The 7,500-nt window shown below is 38.9% G+C and overlaps 1 protein-coding gene across 1 annotated transcript in view; it reads right to left on the bottom strand.

Annotated features, from left to right (window-relative positions):
- LOC127355195 (receptor-type tyrosine-protein phosphatase mu) overlaps positions 1-7,500 on the bottom strand; it is a 137,154-nt gene that overhangs the window by 67,995 nt on the left and 61,659 nt on the right. The window lies entirely within an intron of this gene.

The raw sequence follows: 7,500 nt of genomic DNA, 5'->3' as shown, positions 1-7,500 counted from the left end.
CACCATCCAACAAACACCATCCAACATACACCATCCAACAAAACACCATCCAAAATACACAATCCAACAAACACCATCCAACAAACATCATACACCATCCAACAAACATCATCCAACATCCAACAAACACCATCCAACAAACATCATACACCATCCAACAAACATCATCCAACATCCAACATACACCATCCAACAAACATCATCCAACAAACACTATCCAACAAACACCATCCAACAAACACCATCCAACAAACACCATCCAACATACACCATCCAACAAAACACCATCCAAAATACACAATCCAACAAACACCATTCAAAAAACATTATACATCATCCAACATCATACACCATCCAACAAACATCATCCAACATCCAACAAACACCATCCAACAAACACTATCCAACAAACACCATCCAACAAACACCATCCAACATACACCATCCAACAAACACCATCCAACAAACATCATCCAATATACACCATCCAACAAACACCATCCAACAAAACACCATCCAAAATACACCATCCAATAAACACCATCCAACAAACATCATCCAACAAACACCATCCAACAAACATCATACACCATCCAACAAACATCATCCAACAAACATTATACATCATCCAACAAACGCCATCCAACAAACACCATCCAACAAACATCATCCAACAAACGTTATACATCATCCAAAAAACACCATCCAACAAACATTATACATCATCCAACAAACACCATCCAACAAACACCATCCAACAAAGACTATCCAACAAACACCATCCAACAAACATCATCCAACAAACATTATACATCATCCAACAAACACCATCCAACAAACACTATCCAACAAACACTATCCAACAAACACCATCCAACAAACACCATCCAACAAACACCATCCAACAAACATTATACATCATCCTAAAAACACCATCCAACAAACATCATCCAACAAACACCATCCAACAAACATTATACATCATCCAACAAACACCATCCAACAAACACTATCCAACAAACATTATACATCATCCAACAAACACCATCCAACAAACATCATCCAACAAACACCATCCAACAAACACCATCAAACAGACATTATACACCATCCAACAAACATCATCCAACATCCAACAAACACCATCCAACAAACATCATCCAACAAACACCATCCAACAAACATCATTCAACAAACACCATCCAACAAACCATCCAACAAACACCATCCAACAAACACTATTCAACAAACATCATTCAACAAACACCATCCAACAAACACCATCCAACAAACATCATCCAACAAACACCATCCAACAAACATCATCCAACAAACACCATCCAACAAACACCATCCAACAAACATCATCCAACAAACATTATACATCATCCAACAAACACCATCCAACAAACATCATCCAACAAACACCATCCAACAAACTTTATACACCATCCTGGGGTGTCTGGACTTGAGTTTGAACTCATCTCATCTTTGGATTTGGACTCTAGTTGGACTTTCTTCTCTGACCTTGGACTAATCTCGGTCGGGCGGAGGTTTTTTACCCGGACTAGTGTCGGTCTGAAGAATACCTGACATTACACCAATTCTAGCTGCTCTCTCTCTCTCTCTCTCTCTCTCTCCCTCTCTTTCTCTCTCTCTATCTATCTCTCTTTGTGTGTATGTGAGCCTCTCTCACTCTCTGTCACCCTGACAGATTGATTTCTCCATTCTTGCTGCTCACACACACACAGCTGCTGGTCTTTTGTTCTCACTGAAAGCAGAACATTTCAACCTTTTTAAATTTTGTCATTGATTTAATAAGCCCTCCCTCTCGCTTCCTTTCACTCAGTGCATGTCAGTGTCTCTCGCCTATTCCTCTCCTCCTCATCAGTGTCGTATTCAGAGAAATGTTCCCATCTGGTTTTCACTCGTTCTTCTGTTTTCTACGTTTATCGCAGCTTCTCTCATTCGTAAAAACAGCTTCTTATGTTGTAGTACAGTTTGCTGTTATATTACAGTTATAATACAGCCACACTGCAAAGGTCTATGTATTGTTTGTAGCCACTGAGAGAAGGAAGGAAGGTTGAGGTTGGAGATAGTGTCGACTATCTCTGTTTGATAACAGCTCTCTTTTGTACTTTGTTCATTTATTTGCTACATTATTATATAGAATTTAAATAATCATGATCCAAACATCAGAGCATAAATGGATAACCCCAATTACACAACAAAATGTTCCTTTTGTGTATTTATTTTATATGTTTTCTGATCTGACAACGCTAATATTGAGGTTAATTTACTTTACGCACAAAAACTACAACTGATTCCAACAACTGACATATTATTATCTGATAATAATATAAATACACAAGTAAATAATGGCTAATTTACATATTTAAATGAGTGAATATTTGTGGGGTTCCTCAGGGCTTCATTCTTGGTCCTTTATATTTTCACTTTGTATTAATTTAGTTCTTAAATTCTCCAAAATGTGATGAAACTGAATCATTTAGTTTTTCAAAGATTCTGAGTATTTATAAATGTGCACAGTTAATTTATTCTAATAATAATAATTACTTTAAATTATATGTAAAATGTTAGTGAGCAAAGACAGCTGTGATACAGAAAATGTTATTAAAGATAAAAATAATCAAAACCAAAACATAATTAAAAGAGCAGAAAAATAAAATAAAAAGACGACATGGCGTAAAGGAAAATCTATAAAATCTGTTTTTAGAAGTGATTTAAAAACCGATTCTGCAAACCTTATTGATCCATATTTAAGACTTTGACTGTAAAATAAAACAATAGCTTGAGCACCAAAAACTACTGTGAAAATTACAGAAAATAACTCGTAAAAACACAAATATTGAGTATTTTTTTGTCTTTTTAATGTTTAATTAAAGATATTTACAGTGTAAAACAATGATCTATAAATCCAGGTGAACTCTGCTATAATACAATAATCAGACTTACATTTACAGCAGAGTGCTGTTATTATTGGATTGTTATTTTAATGTGAATGTTAAAAGTTATAGAACTGTAATAAAATATAGATTTGCAAAATGTATTTTAATCTTTTTTATGTGAAAAAATTACATTTTCTTTAAATAATCAGTAATTTTATGATTATTTACATATACACATTGTTTTTATGTTACATGTAAATTCACAGGATATTTTTGTAATTTTATGAATATTTCCATGTGTTTAAAAATACAGAAACAATCTGTAAAATAAACGCAAAAACCCTGTAAACGTATTTGTTTTAGTGTTATTGATCGATCACAGAAGAGGCTCATTGATTACGAGCTGCTGTTGTTGTTTGCTGTATATGGGGGGGGGGGGTATTTCTGTGGATTTTGGGTATTTTTCTCAGGTCAGCGGGGGTTTATTAGCGGGGCGGAGCCTGTTGAAGGCTGCTGGGAGCTGATAACAGACACAAACACTGGAAATAAACAAACACTGCTGAGGAAGAAGAATACATCACAGACACACAGAGAGAACTGGATGTTTGAAGGTGACTTTAGGATGAAGAACAGGAGGAGGAGGGCGAGGAGGAGGTTTAATTTTTCATTTCCAGGAGATCACCAGATTTAATATGAGAGAGGAAGAGGAGGAGGAAGAGGAGGAGGAGATATGAAAATCAGTGATGGATGATTCATGTAGTCTCATCAAGAGTCAAACACAGACTGTGTCTGGATCCGTATATTTAAACTGTTGATCAATATCAGTATCAATACATTGGAGTTTATTCTTCTTCTGGTGTTTGATCACTTTTATTCCTTTCTAGTTTATTTATTCAATCTCTTTTTATTATTATTATATTTCTCTATGTAATGCACTTTCAGTTCCCTTCACTGAACATGAAACTAATTAAACTATTGATCTGTGTACATACTGTTTTTAACTGTTGATCTTTATGGGATTTAGACCAGTAGCTCAAACAAACTGGTCATACAGGAACTAGTCGGAAGCTCTGTTCACACTGTCCATTAAATCTACAATGTCATTAATCAGTGTATAAACTCTAGAGCTATGTTCTATATTCAATCAATAATCTATAATCATTAAATAGTGTATAAACTCTAGAGCTATGTTCTATATTCAATCAATAATCTATAATCATTAACAGTGTATAAACTCTATATGTTCTATATGGAGTTGATCAATAATCAATAATCAGAAGCAGTCACACACTGACTGTTTACCATCCACTGTTTAGATCTTGGTGCTTTTTAACTCTAGATTTGAACCTGATGAAGGATTTTAGTCATCGGACGTCTGGATCTTAAGTTATCAGAGAAACAAGCTGAGCTAACGTTAGCAGCAGCTCGGCTCGCAGCCCCTCCGGGACGTTCTTTGTCTGTCCAACAGCGTGGGAGAAGCAGTGATTGTTAAGGTGGAACTGCTTTATTCAGTGTGTTTAAGGTGGAACTGCTTTATTCAGTGTGTTTAGTGGTTTTAATCAGCGGGTCTGTTTGTGTTGGAGAGGAGGAGACCTCTGTGGATCATTGGGCTCCCGGTAGAAACCTCCTGAACCATGAACACTGAAGGAATCCTAACCTGGAGAAGCTGACTGCAATGACGCCAATGGTGGTGAAGACAACAACTCCCATGAACCAACACTGCTTCTCCACATCAGCTCATTGGTCATAGCAATAAAAAGATTTTTCTGTCTGTGCGTGTGTTAACATCCATTAAAGTGTGTGCGCTGTTTGTCGAGGCTTTCAGAAGATATCATATTAATATTTCACTGCACTCTCATTCTCTCTTTTCACCTCAGATGTTCACGCTCTGCTCGTCCATCCAGACCTCTCGCACTTTCACTTTTAGTGCTTCTGTTTCTGTATTTTTACCCTTCTATTTATTGGACTGTCCGAGTGCTCTGCTGTCTGCCTGCCTGCCTGCCTGCCTGCCTGCCTGCCTGTCTGTCTGTCTGTCTGTCTGTCTGTCTGTCTGACCGTCTGACTGTCTGTCTGACTGACTGACTGAGTGTCTGTCTGTCTGTCTGTCTATCTGACCGTCTGACTGTCTGTCTGACTGACTGACTGACTGTCTGACTGTCTGTCTGTCTGACCGTCTGTCTGTCTGTCTGTCTGTCTGTCTGACTGACCGACTGACTGACTGACTGTCTGACTGTCTGTCTGTCTGACCGTCTGTCTGTCTGTCTGTCTGTCTGTCTGTCTGACTGACCGACTGACTGACTGACTGACTGACTGTCTGTCTGTCTGACCGTCTGTCTGACTGTCTGCCTGTCTGTCTGTCTGACCGTCTGTCTGACTGTCTGCCTGTCAGTCTGTCTGACTGTCTGTCTGTCTGTCTGACCGTCTGTCTGTCTGTCTGTCTGACTGTCTGTCTGTCTGTCTGTCTGTCTGTCTGTCTGTCTGTCTGTCTGTCTGACTGACTGACTGTCTGTCTGTCTGTCTGACCGTCTGTCTGTCTGTCATTGATTACAATTATAAATCTTTTTCTATAGTTAGAATATGTTTGTCGGTTTGTCAGAAGTCAATAAATGAGTAATAAAGCAGCGGATTGATTAAGAAACGTTTACTCATTATCCAGTTCACCAAGCTTTCCAGTAGCTAACAATGCTAACAAAAACTAGCCCCCTGTCACCTTCAGCGGAGAGTCCGTCCTACCACAACGGTGGGGCAGCTGGTAATCTGCCTGAGAGGCAGAACCCGGGGCAGAACAGACTGTGGTCACACTAACATCACGTATGAAGCAGAATATTTGATGAGGAAGCAGCTCAGTGACTTCCTGTTTATCTGCCACCACGCTGAGTCGCCTCACTGAGCGCTAAGTCCTAAAGCCTGTATGATGGACACACTGATTTATTATTGAACACACACACTCACACTCACACATACACACAGTAACACACACACACAAACAGGCTGCTTTATAATTGATTGGAAGTAAAATGAATAAATAAAAGTGAGTTGAAGACGGATACGAGTGTTATCAGAGCGAACATCATCACGCTGAGAGTGTGTGTGTGTGTGTGTGTGTGTGTGTGTGTGACAGATACACACTGTTGATCCCAGCAGAGTGTTTGTTTCAGTCTGCTGACAGTCCCAAAGGGGCGGATGTTACAACAAAGGAACCATCAGACTGACGCACTTATCCTGGTTTCTGATCTAGAACCCTAAAACATCCTGAAGGACCCCAAGAACTTTATCAAAGAACCCAGGAACGTCTTCATAAACCTGGATAACGTGTCTCAGGAAGTAGAGCTGTTGGTTTGATCCCCCACTCCTCCTGGTCCTTGAGCAAGAAACTGAACCTCAAACTGCTCCTGATGCTGAACCACTGTGTGAATGTGAATGAGTTAGCCTCTGTTTGATGGACTTTGCCATCACTGAGTGAATGTGTGTGAAAGGGTGAATGTGGCTGTAGTGTAGAAGTGCTTCGAGTGGTCGGAAGACTAGAAAGGAAACTATACAAGTACAGGTCCATTTACCATTTTCCCCAGTAATCTCTTTACAGATCCGAAACCTCTTAAAGAACCTCATCAAAGAGCACTAGAACGTAATCAGGAACCACCAGAACCTCACCAAGGACCACTACAACCTGATTTACATGATCCAGGGGGCCTCCTGAGGAAGCACTAGAACTTGAACTCTGTCAGTGATCCGTGTTGTGTCTGAGGCACTGAGGGTTGGTGGGGGGGTTCACAGTCAGAGAGACAGACCGGTATGTGTCTGTCAGCTGCAGGATGTGTTTATGAGAACATACCAAAGACAGGTCACAACCCTGAGAGAGCGACATGTTGGAACCTGACCTGAATGTCTGCCTGTTGGCGTCAGTCTGTTGGGACATTGTTTATTATTGATGCAAGAAATGTGGTTTATAATTATTCTGATGCTCCACAAAGATATCTGTGAACATATCACTCTATTCATATATTTATTATCACTCTATTATTATGTTTATTATTACTCTATTAATATATTTATATTATTCTATTATTATTACTCTGTTAATAATATACTTTATTGTTCTTCACAGGAAATTTGTCCCCGCAGTCTGTACATGCATACATAGATACGAAGAACAGAGAAAAACACATATGTACACTGCGACATAACAACAGGAGTAAACACTTAATACAGTACATTTAGCACATTGACCACGCCCTGTCTTGTACACCAACTCACGCCTGTTAACAGGATGCTTTGTTTAAAGACGCTATGGCAGAAGGTACAAAGCTCCTGCCACAGCGAGCACGTTTACAGGCCACTGTCCTGTATCTGCGTCGCTGATCAATAAAGTCTTTATATTTAAGACTGCTTTATTATCTTTATCTGTTCTTACTGTTGTTTATTATTGGGAGTGGAAGCTATTGTAATAAAACTGATAAAAAACTATTGCACAAATTGTCTCAAATTAAAATATATGAAGAGAATTTTAAATAAGAAGAAAAGACATAAAATAAAATCTAGCAGAATCTGAATCAGTAAAGATCAATAAGTGCACCGAGGCTGTTGCACCTGT

Source organism: Dicentrarchus labrax, unplaced genomic scaffold, assembly GCF_905237075.1.
Source record: "Dicentrarchus labrax unplaced genomic scaffold, dlabrax2021, whole genome shotgun sequence".
In the NCBI taxonomy this organism is placed as follows: Eukaryota; Metazoa; Chordata; class Actinopteri; family Moronidae; genus Dicentrarchus; species Dicentrarchus labrax.
Note: the sequence above shows the minus strand (reverse complement) of the source record. Positions and strands in the feature narration are given on the sequence as shown.